At 54.0% G+C, this 11,611-nt stretch overlaps 1 long non-coding RNA gene across 1 annotated transcript; it reads left to right on the top strand.

The window, feature by feature from the left end:
- The first annotated feature begins 2,109 nt into the window (after positions 1-2,109).
- LOC121015662 (uncharacterized) lies at positions 2,110-10,109 on the top strand. The gene is made up of 3 exons (XR_005783919.1): positions 2,110-2,313; positions 2,611-2,759; positions 9,611-10,109. It is a non-coding gene; the product is annotated as an uncharacterized LOC121015662 (long non-coding RNA).
- The last annotated feature ends 1,502 nt before the right edge of the window (positions 10,110-11,611 follow it).

Here is an 11,611-nt window from a genome sequence, read left to right as displayed (position 1 = left end):
AGAATGTATAAAATACAGATAGGAAACCAAATGATTCGGGAACCGCAGCCACCCTGCGCCTCCGTCATCCCTAAGAGCAGGGCGACGGTATCCTGGTCACGGGACTCCAGTGACCCGGAGGAGGTCACGTTCGGGAAGCTCTTCTCCGGAAGGCGGTTCGCGGCAGGACCCCAGCATCGGGGGCAGCTCGGCGACCGCCACCTCCCAGCCGCTCCTCCCCCACCCTCGTTTCCTTCTTTCCTTTACCGACGTCATGCTCCAGCCATTATTTGTTGAGGGCCTGCCGCGTGGCGTTTGTTGCACTAGGTGCTGGGATACGGAGACGCCCCAAACACGGACCCCACTTGCTGGCATCTGGCACCCAGCGTCAGGCGGTCACCCAAGGCCGCCTCATTGTGACCCGCCCGCCACAAAAATAAAGCGCAGCGTGGTTTACGGGAACAGACGCGGGCGCTGAGGGCAGGCAGATCCGGGTGCCGAGCCCGCTCGCTTTATCTGTCGGGGCCTCAGATCCCTCGCCGCGAACGGTGATCGGTAGTAACTGCCTTTCAGGGCGATTGTGAAAATGACCTGAAACGGGTGCCAGGGAGACACGACAGTGGTTAACGTCACTGAGCACTTGCTCTGTGCCGGGCACATTTGCCCCGCTGACTCACGACAACCCTACGAGGCAGGTGCCGGTTTTCTAGAGGCCCAGAGGCGCCGAGCCACCCGCACCGGGTCAGCCAGCCGGTCTGTGGCACAGCCCGGCTTCAAACCGCGTATTTGGCTCCGGCGCCCGTGGTCTCTGGGGCTGCCCCCCACGGCTTCTCAGCCCTGGCCGCGCATCAGGATCCTCTGTGGGGCTTTGGAAATGGTGAGCGCTTTGCTGTCACCCTAGCAGATTCTGACTCGGTAGGTCTGGGATGAGGTCCGGGAACGTGTAGTTTGGGGGAGCTCCCCGGGGGATCCCGACGTGCCGAGAACCGGTGGGCGTTGAAGTAAACGATGGTTATCAGCAGAGGGAGGGCGATGCGGAGGGCTTGGCACAAGTGGGTCTTGAGGGATGCGGCAGAATTTTCTTGGCAGAATATAGGTAAGGGCTCTCCAGGCAGAGGGAACATGCAAACCCCCGGGACTACAAGTACGTGAGACTGTGGCCCCAGTTGTGTGTGTGTGTGTGTGTGTGTGTGTGTGTGTGTGTCTGTGTGAGCCAGATAGCCGCAGAGGCGGAGGGATGAGGAAAGGGGGGCAGGATGTGGGGAGGCTGGCAAGTGGGCTGGGGTCCCCCTGGGACAGAATTAGGAATCACGGGGAAGCACGTGGACTTCATCCCGGAGAGCACGTGAGGAGCTGTCCTGTGGGCGCGACGGCATCTGATCTGTAGATGGTCTTTATTTGGAAGCCTGTCTTTGATTCCAAGAATTGTGGCATATTGAGGGAAAAGGAAGAGAGCAATTTACAATTAATTTAGCCAGAAGCATCAGAGCACTTTCGGTGGAGAAGAGAGGAGATTGCTGAAAATTGAATGCGCCGTGAAGTGGCTATTACTTCACTGGCTTCGGTTCGGAAGAAAAGGGAGGAAGAAAGGGTATTTCCCCAGCACGGGGTACGGAGGCATGATGGGGGGGGAGGGGACACCGGTCTCCGGGCCGGGCCTCACCCTGTGGATGGTGGCAAGAAGGCCCTAAGTCGCCGCCTAGCACTCCATGTGCTACTGCGCACCATCGATCTGCTTCTGGTCTCGTTTGGGTCACTTCCGGCGTTTGACTTGTTTGCTTTACAAATAATACTAGGTCACTGGATATGCACACACTCAGCTTCACTAATGCCAGATCGGGTCCCGAGTAGCTGTGCCCGTTGCATCCCCACTGGCCGTACTCCTTTTTTTTTTATTTAAAAAAAAATTTTTTTTTCAACGTTTATTTATTTTTGGGACAGAGAGAGACAGAGCATGAACGGGGGAGGGGCAGAGAGAGAGGGAGACACAGAATCGGAAGCCAGCTCCAGGCTCTGAGCCATCAGCCCAGAGCCCGACGCGGGGCTCGAACTCACGGACCCCGAGATCGTGACCTGGCTGAAGTCGGACGCTTAACCGACTGTGCCACCCAGGCGCCCCTGGCTGTACTCCTAACGCTGGGCGTTCTCTGATTTTCAGATCTTCTCTGTCCCTCTCGTGGCTGCGAAATAGCAGGTCGTCATTTCCGGTGGCATCTCCTCGATCGCTAGTGAAGTGGACCATCCTGCCATGTTTCTGGCCATTTGTGATTCCTTCTCGGTGAAATTCCTGTTCCTTCTTGTGCCTGTTTTTCCCAGATTGGCTTCCTGGATTTTGTAAGTTGTACAAGTTGTAAACATCTCCCAGTCTGTGGTTCACCCTCTCACTTAACAGCAAGGGAACAGAAGGTTTTAATCTTGCGATATTCAGATTTGTCCATTATCCCCCTGTGGCCTGAGCTCTTGGAGTTTTGCGTCAGAAAAGATTTCCATTGTCTTCCGAAAGTGTCACAGGTTTTCTTTACGTTTGTGTTTTTAACCCAACCAGAATTAATGTTTGTGTAGAGATGTAAATAATCATTGTTTCAGTGCCGTTGACTGAAAAGTCCATTTCTCCCCCAACTGATTTGCAAGGCCCGTCCTCGAATAAATCAAGTTTCCGTAAATGGACGAGTCTGTCAGCTCTCTACTGTTTTCCACTGCTCGGTCTGTGAACCTTCCCCTGTTCAGAGACCACATCTCCTCGATTACTAGAGCTTTCTGAGGAGCCTTCCTGATGCACGGTGAGTCCTCCTACCTTGTTCTCCTTCAGAAATGTCGGGCTTTTTTTTTTTTTTTTTTTTTTTTTGTATCAGTTTTACAATCGGCCTGTCAGGGTTCACACGTGTCATGGATTTCGACTGGCATTACGTTAAATTTGTAGATTAATTTTGGGGAAAGTAAGCATCTATACAAATCTGAACACGGATATTTTCCTGTTTCTTCCAGCTTTCTCTATTGTCCTTTAATAATGTTCCATAATTTTCCCTGTGAAACTCCAGTACGTCTTTTGTTAGTTTGTTGCTACATTTTTAAGATTTTTGGTTCCATTTTTAGATTTTTGGTTTCACTTCCTAGTTTCTTATTAATAGGGTATAGAAATGTAATTAATTTTTATCTGTTGAATTCGTATCTAGCAACTATGCGAACTCTGTTTATAGAAATATTATAAACATTATTTTATTGTGGTATTATATAATATAATAATAATATATTATTATTGTTAATTCTAATGATTTTTCTCTACACGCTTTTGGGTAGACAGATGATTTTCTTCCTTTCTGATCCTTTCCCATGATTGTTCTAGCCATATTGCAATGCCGGGGCCCTCCTGCAGAAGTGGCAAGAGCAGGTGTCTTGATTTCATGGTGTCATGACGTATGATGTGTGTTGTAGGAAGATAACCTTTTGTAGATATCATTCATTGGGTTAAGAAAGCTGTCTTTTGTATTAATTTTCTGCTGCTGCGTAACAAGTTACCATATGTCCGTGGTGCCCAACACACCTCTGTTAGCTCCGTTTGCATGGGTCAGCCTAGCCGTGGGGTTTGCTCCGAGCCCTACGGGAATGCAACCAGTGTACTGGCCAGGCTCCCGTCCCACCTGGAGCCTCGACGAGTCTTTTCCCCAAGCCCAATGAGGTGGTCGACAGAATTCATCCCCCCCCGCCGCAGCTGTCTGGCTGAGGGCCCTAGCTTCCTACCGGCCGTGGGCGGCCCTGTGGCTTCCTGCCACGCAACCTTCTCCGTGGGCGGCTCACGGCATGTCTGCTTACATGAATCTCTTGTGTCTGCTAAGGTGGAGTCCTTCTAATCACAGGATTGACAGCCCCTCACCTTTGCCATATTCCTGCCCACACTCAACAGGAGGGGTTATTCTAGAGTGTGAGCCACTGGGTGATTGTACCACATGCTGGGTGCCCAGTTTGCTCAGTGTTTTTTTAATTAACCAATATTGAACTTGATTCATCTTTAAAAACCTATGATTACTAAATGATTTTTCTCTCTTGATGTGTTAATATGGTGGATTTTATTATTTTTCCAATATTAAGCAATCATATTTGGGAGCTAAACCTACACCCAGCCTGAGGCTTGACTCACAACCCCGAGGTCAAGAGTCGCATGCTTTTCTGGCTGAACCAGTCAGGCACCCTGAACTTTATTTCAATATAAACTCTATTTCTATTTCTTTTTTTTTTATAAATTTTTTTTAATGTTTATTTATTTTTGGGACAGAGAGAGACAGAGCATGAACGGGCGAGGGGCAGAGAGAGAGGGAGACACAGAATCGGAAGCAGGCTCCAGGCTCTGAGCCACCAGCCCAGAGCCCGACGCGGGGCTCGAACTCCCGGACCGCGAGATCGTGACCTGGCTGAAGTCGGACGCTCAACCGACTGCGCCACCCAGGCGCCCCTCTATTTCTTTTTTTTTAATGTTTATTTATTTTTGAGAGAAAGAGAGAGAGAGAGAGAGAGAGCAGGGAAGGGTCAGAGAGAGGGAGACAGGTTCTCGCTGATAGCAGAGAGCCCAGAGATCACCAACCACGAGATCACGACCTGAGCTGAAGTCGGATGCATAACCGACGGAGTCACCCAGGTGCCCCTCTATTTCTATTTCTCTTACTTTGTTATTTTTCTTATCAAATCCAAAAGTTACCAATATTTACCTTCCTTTCAAATAATACCAAGATGACCCTTACTGCGCTCATCACTGCGGTTATAACGTGACGCACGACACGACGTGATATGGAGTGACACGACACGACACGGACGACATGATGTGATGTGACCCGGCAGGACACAGGACACAAAATGACAGGGCATGGCATGACGTGATATCACACTCCATGACATCATATGACATGGCATGATGTGACGGGTTGTTGCCTGCTTTGGTCTCTTCTCGTAGAACCCGGCTGCTTCATTTAACACGCTCCTCCGTGGCTCCCCCTCCTCCACCCCTTCCACCTTGCCGGAAGAGGTGCACCCCAGAGTCCATTCTGACCCCCTCACTTTCCTTGTTGTCTGATTTGATTTTTGTGTTTTAAACTTTTATTCCTCTTTCTTTCCTACTTTCTTTCTTTCTTCTAGAGAGAGAGAGAGAGAGAGTGCATGAGTGGGGGAGGGGGCAGAGGGGCAGAGGGAGAGAGAGAATTAAGGCAGGCTCCATGCTGAGCGCAGAGCCTGATGTGGGGCTCAATCCCATGACTCTGAGATCGTGATCCGAGCTGAGTGGGACGCTCAACCGACTGAACCACCAGGTGCCCATGTTTTCCTTTGATTCTCATTCTGGTTACTCCTCTGGGAAATCAGACAAGTGCACAGAAGTTTGGTTCTTCTCCACCAGGACTCTTTATGTTGGATGTGGCCAAAAATCCACCTCTAAATGGCTTTGCTATAAAGCAAAGTTACTGGCTCAGGTGACTGGAAGATTCAGTCGGTGGCTCCGAGGATGTCACCAAGGTCCCCGTTGCTCTCCACCTCTGCTTTCTGTGTGGTTTTAGCTCACCTTCATGCCCCACACATTGGCCCCCGACCCCACCTCCCCCCTCGTGACACAAATGGTTCTATCAGTTCCTGGGGAAGACCGTCTTCTCTGGAAGCCTGGCTCTGGGACCCATTTGCCCACGTTGGCCTGATTTGAGCCAGCTGCCCATCCCTGAACGAGGGCGGTGAGGTAAGATAGTTGGCTGGAGCCTGCCCAAGCCCACCATGTCTGGAAGTAGGACTCATCCCGCCCAAATGCACAGTGGAGGTGGGGGAGGGGTGAGTTCACATCCAAACCCGTGGCTATTGGCTGGAGCACCGGGGGAGTGGGTGCTCCACTCCCACCAGAGGCAATAAACGAGCATGTCCCTCACCGTGCTCCTGGAGAGAGGCCTGAGGCTGTCAGCACCCCTTCCTGATGTTCAGACAACGCCAGAGGGCTATTTGCTCACTGGACCCGAACCCGAACCGAATAGGGTCCTGTGGTCCCAAATTTGAGAGTCAAGTAAACGGTGCATTGCCATTCTCAGAAAAAATTCCCTAAGACATCCGAAGTAGAACTACGTTTAGGACTTCTGAATTCTGAAACTCCGCAGAATTATGTATCCACCTTCTCCTTCCAAGAGGTCAGGAGGTAGAAGGTGGGGAGGGTGTTTGAGGAAAGGACAGAAGTCCTGGTATTTCCCCCGATGAGTGACGGCGCGTGGGTGCCCCTGCCGTTCACGTTCTCTCGCGAGGAACACCTGATTGTTGCCAAGCGATACCCAGTGTTGGAGAGTCGGAGGCGGGACAGGTTTGGAAAGAAGCCTCTCCGAGAGGACACTGCCCGTAGGCAGAGGCACCGCCGTGTCCTCGTCTCCCACTTCCGTTTTCCAGGGAACAGGACAGCACTTCCAGAGAGGCTATTGGGTGTGACTCATCCCTGGGAAAAATGAAGTGTAAATTTCAAATTCATGCTACCGAAAGGAGATTAAGCTAGCCCTGGCCGATCTTCGTGGACTCTGTGCAGCAGTGACTGAAACAAGGCTCAGTGGCCTGGACCACCGTGAGCGTAATCCACCGTAATGCTGGGCATAGAATCGCATTATTTTAATCATCTCATTTAATGTCTCCTAACCAGTGGGGGCCCTTGGAGATTTGCAAGCGTTAGCTCTAAATTCTTTACACGAAAGGCAGATGAATTTGAAAGTGATCGTTGCCCCTGGGATACGGATACCCTTGTTTGCAGGGGGTCGGTAATGCGGGCGCTGGGCGTCCCGTGTGGTGTGAACACGTGCTGGGGGGGAGCAGGGCCCCCTGGGTTCACGTGGCATTTGCGAGATGGATGGGGGCTCCGGGGTGAAGGCCGGACGGTGGAGAGGCGCCGGGCAGGCCTGGCTTTCCGCACCGGCACGGAAGGCGCCCGCGACGTGCCCGCGACGCGCCGGTCCCTGCGCTAAGGTTTGCCTTGGGGCAGGTCACTTCTCTGGGCCGCGAGGTGCGGGTGTGACGTGCCCCGAGGAGCTTTCTCCCAGAGGCGTCGGGGTCCCCTGTGCCCCAGATCGCTGTGCTCCCGGATGGCCGGCAGGGGGCGCTGTCCCTCGAGGGCCCGGAAGTCCGCCGAAGTGTCGGGATCCGAGAACCGGGCCCACTTTCGGCTTCCAGCTTTCACAGCTGCGCATCCACCTTCCTTAAGACAGAGGACAGCGTTTTATCTAAGGGCGAGAGGTAGTTGGGAGGGGGTCAGTGTCACTTGGCGGGCTACCTGCCTTGTGTTGGGTTTACCGCGTCACCGGCTAGAGAGGACACGTTACTGCTCCTCGTGACCGTGTCCGGTAAGGAAGACGCGGCTGGACCCGCCCGGGTCCTTGCGCAGCGTGGCCCGGAAGGAGCACCTGCCTGGAGGAGAGAGAGGGCGTGGCGGCCGGGCCCGGACCACTCCTGGCCGCCCCGAGAGCTTCGTGGGCAGAAGGGACAGGAGCCAGGCAGGCCGACAGGGACCGGAGCGGCGGGGGGAGCCCCGGCCCTCGTCCAGCTGCCACGCCCACGCTCCTCGCCAACTGTGTGGGGGCGGCGCAGGGCCCGGGGAGCACCGGCCGGGCGGGTGCTGGTCACCTCACCAGGCTCCGGATAGGTGCTCAACTCTGGGCACCTGGTAGAACCGCCTGGGGGGCTCCAGAGTCTCGCGTTCTGGAGCAGCAGGGCTTGGGGGCGCTGAGCTTGCTGCCTCCCAAAGATTCCCGGCGAGCGAGGGCTGACAACCTCTGCTCACGCCGGTGGAGTGAGTGGGGTGTAGCCCGCGGGCCCCTGTGCGACACCCAGGCTTGCGGGCTGCACACGCGTGTCCTCGCGCCCGTGGGCACACTCCCCTCCCCGCTCCAGGCTGCTTGGGACCGCGTGTCTGCACGCTGGCCCCTGGTGCCCTGAGTCTGGCTCCTCCATCAGCACCAGCAAGATCCGGGCCTAAAACAGGCAGGCTTCTCCAGGGGCCTCTGCTCCCAACCTAAATTAAGATTTCCTCCTTTAAAAAGTCCTGTTTTCGCAAGTGTGGTCCAAGGGAAGGAAGCAGAGACAATGAGAGGAACTTGGCGGCCTGCACGTTGGGTGTTGGGTTGGAGCCCGCTCCCCTGTTGATGCCCTTTTTCTCGGGCCTCAGTTTGACAGGAGGTGGCAAAGGCCACAGGCTCAGCCCTGCCTCCGTGGTGAGCCCCCCACCCAGCCTCCGAGCCTCCCCACCCCGGCCTCGGAGCCCCCCGCCTGGCCGCTCAGCTTCAGGGGCCGCCGGCCTGGTCTCTGCGTGCCACCCTCGGGCCACCCAGCCCGGACCCCAAGCCTCCAGGTTCCTGCTCACTCCCGATGCGCTGAGAACTCGGGGCCGAGTTTGGGGGACCCCCGCCTTACAGCAGCCACTCGCGCTGCTTTTCTCCAGCTCCGGTCCCAGTGCAACACTGGCAGCGATAGCCGTTCCCTTGGGGGAGGGAGGTGCCTTACTGACACTCGAGGTCCTGGGCCTAGAGGAGTCACCGGTTATAATCCCTGAGTTGTGATGGATTCACTCGTGAGGGAGTTTTGGAAGAAAGCTTTAAGGAAGGGACAGCAGCAGAAATATGGCTGGATACATATTCGAAGATCTGATTTATGTCTGCTAACTTCGAAAAAGTCCCAAGTATTAGGTATGATTTTTTTCTTTCTTAGCAATCTCGTTTTTTGTTTTTAATTTATTTATTTGAGAGAGGGAGAGCACGTGCGGGGAGGAGGGCAGAGGGAGAGCGACAGAGAATCCCAAGCAGGCCCTGAGCCGGCAGCACGGAGTCCGACGTGGGGCTCAATCCCGTAACTGCGAGATCATGACCTGAGCCCAAATCGAGAGTCTGCGCTCAACTGGCTGACCCCCTGGGCGCACCGCTACTATTTCTGGAAGCGCCTAAATTCTGTTCTTCTAATTTTTGTCTAGAGCTACAAAAAAATCCCTGGGGAGGAAAGTGAGGGTCTGGCGCTTTCAGTTCAGGGACTGATTTTCCAGACGCTGGCCACCAAGACTTCTTAGTTATGAGTCCACAAATGTGATTGCAGCTGCGGGACAGCTGAGGGGACAGCTGAGGGGCATCTGTGGGGACAGCTGAGGGGACAGCTGCGGGGACAGCTGCAGAGCCCTGTTTCTTTCTGGCCCCCTCTGCCATCGTGACATCTCTTCTGACAGGTACTGTGGGTGGCCCATCACCTCTCTGGGGCAGCCGGGGCTGTCATGAGCTTTCACCACCTGGGCGGGGAGCTGGAGAGATTGGCTTTTTTCAAGAAGTCAAGTGCCTGCCTGAGCACGTGAGCTCATGGAAACCCGGTGACCCTCCCCGGGCTCCCTGGGGGCTCCTAACCAGGGAGGCCGGCCCCTCACAAGCTGCCACCCTGTGGAAAGACAGGACCTGTGCCTAAGGTAGAGAAGCTGATCGATCCGGGTGGCTGTTTTGTTGTAGAAAGGCAGGGCACGGGATCCTAGAAAGTTCCCTGGGGCCCCTCTGCCGGGCCTTCTGGGACGGGTTCCCGCCTCGCTCGGGACGGGACTCCCCACTTGTGACCCTGTGTGGCCCTGAAAGGACGCGGTGTTCGGAACTGACCTAAACCCCGTCCCCTGCAGCTTCGTCTGCCCGACGCCCGAGCCGGGCACGGCACGCGTGGACCCCTTCCGACGCCGACGTGTGAAGAAAAGGGAGCACTAGCTTCAGAGACCACAGAGTGAACCGTCGCAAAACTACCGAATCTCTGTAACCGCCGGCGTTTACGCGCTCCCACCGACGGAAAACAAAAGTCACCAGAACAGAAAAATATTTTCCAAGGGAGACATGGCTTTCCTCTTCGGTGACCTGAGAAAATTGACCACGGTTCCATTCAACATCTTCAGGCGCTTGACTTTTTTTTTTTTTTTAATATCCTTTACCTTTTTAATAAAAAGTAAAAAACAAAAAAAATACATCAATGTCCTGAATAGAACCTCTCTATGTAAAGGTGTCACTAAACAAATAACGTAGGACCAGACAGGATAAATGGGGCTGCAAATAGCAATACAACATATTGTGAAGCGCTTATGCGTGTCTATGTATATTGTGTGTGAATGTGCAGGTGCCTGTGTGCACCTATGTGTGTATAAATATGTAAATATTTGCCTACATACGTCACACACACACATATTTATACTGACCTCTTGAGATCGAAGTCCAAGGCACTTTTTACAATGAACAGGTTAAAGCCATTAATTTAGAACACGACTGTTTCTGGGTACATATCCATTTGTGGTGCCCACATCGCAAGTCCCGTTTTCCGTTGCTCACCTCGGAGTGTCTCCGGTGGCTGTCATGACTGAGAGACTAGGAGTGTGTCTAGACGATTAAACCAACTCCCCTTGCTAGTTCTCTCGGGGGAGGCGAGCGCCCACTGATGGGCGTCGCGGCAGTCACACAGCTCTCTCGCTCTGTAGCGCCTGAGCAGGGCCGGGCCACCCTCCCGCCGACCCCGCCGGCACAGGCTAAAACCAGAAACCCGGAAGGGGCCTCGCGGTGGCTCTAGGCTACAAAGCAAGTTTTAAAGGAATTAGACTGGGAGAAGACCGCCCGTTTTGTACACGTCATATGACCTCGAGTGGAACTGTTTTTGTCCTCGTGATCGTACAGGACTTGACCTCATCGGGTGATTCTGTAAAGGAGGGTCAAAGAACAAATGGTTTAATTCTCCAGCTCCCGCTTAACGTGCACAGGGGTCACTTGGGGATCTTGTGAAAACGCCAAGCTTCATTAAGTGGGGGGGGGGGGGGGCGGCGAGAGTCTGCATTTCTAAGTCCCCAGGTGCTGCTGGTGCGTCTGTGGGCCACACTGTGCGTCCAGCCACAAACCCGAATTCCGGGCAAGGTCTGCTCTCCCCAAATCAAGAGTTTGCATTTGGTTTTCTTGCTCTAGACCGAAGAGTAACTTTGAGGGGGTAAACACGAACGCACCTGCTCTCTATGAACGTAAAAGTCTTAGTCTGAGAGGCGCTGGAAGAAACAGCCAAAAAAGCTCTATTTAGCAGCAGAAAAGCAGTGAGCGACAGATCACCAGCACATCCATCAGTTAATTGTAAAAGTGAGAACAAACTAATTTCCTTTACCCACAGGCGTCCTGCAGCCTGAGCGAGCCCGGCCTCACGCGTCACTGAGGGCAGTGCGGACACTGAGAGAGTTTCCTGCACTGAAAGCAAAGCGCGAGCAGCCTGAAGCTGGCCGTTTGGAGACTCCTCTCTCAGACGGCCCGAGTCACTGACGCCTGGGCCTTCTACATGCGAGCTTGAGAGGGCCCCACCCTGCCCCAGAGAAAGCCTGTTGCCCTGCACTCTGAGCATGTCTGCATGGACTTCCGGTTTGGGGAGAAAGGAGACACAGTCCCGGGGGTCCTGGGGCTCCACGCTTCGCACCTGTGCGGTATTAGCCCGAAGTGAGGAAATCGAGAGAGGGGCCTCCTGGGGGGAGGCCCACGGATTCTAGAAAACCTTTGTTCTGTAACCAAACACATCCTGTTTTCATCTGGAAATAGTCCCTCCGTCATTCAGAGGAGGGAAGTGAGAAATTCTACATGTGTCTCAGCTATTCAGACCGGGGGGGGGGGGGGGG

The sequence above is a fragment of the Herpailurus yagouaroundi genome, unplaced genomic scaffold, assembly GCF_014898765.1.
Source record: "Herpailurus yagouaroundi ecotype Mexico unplaced genomic scaffold, PumYag 207, whole genome shotgun sequence".
Taxonomy (NCBI): Eukaryota; Metazoa; Chordata; class Mammalia; order Carnivora; family Felidae; genus Herpailurus; species Herpailurus yagouaroundi.
This window is presented reverse-complemented; position numbering and strand designations above follow the sequence as displayed.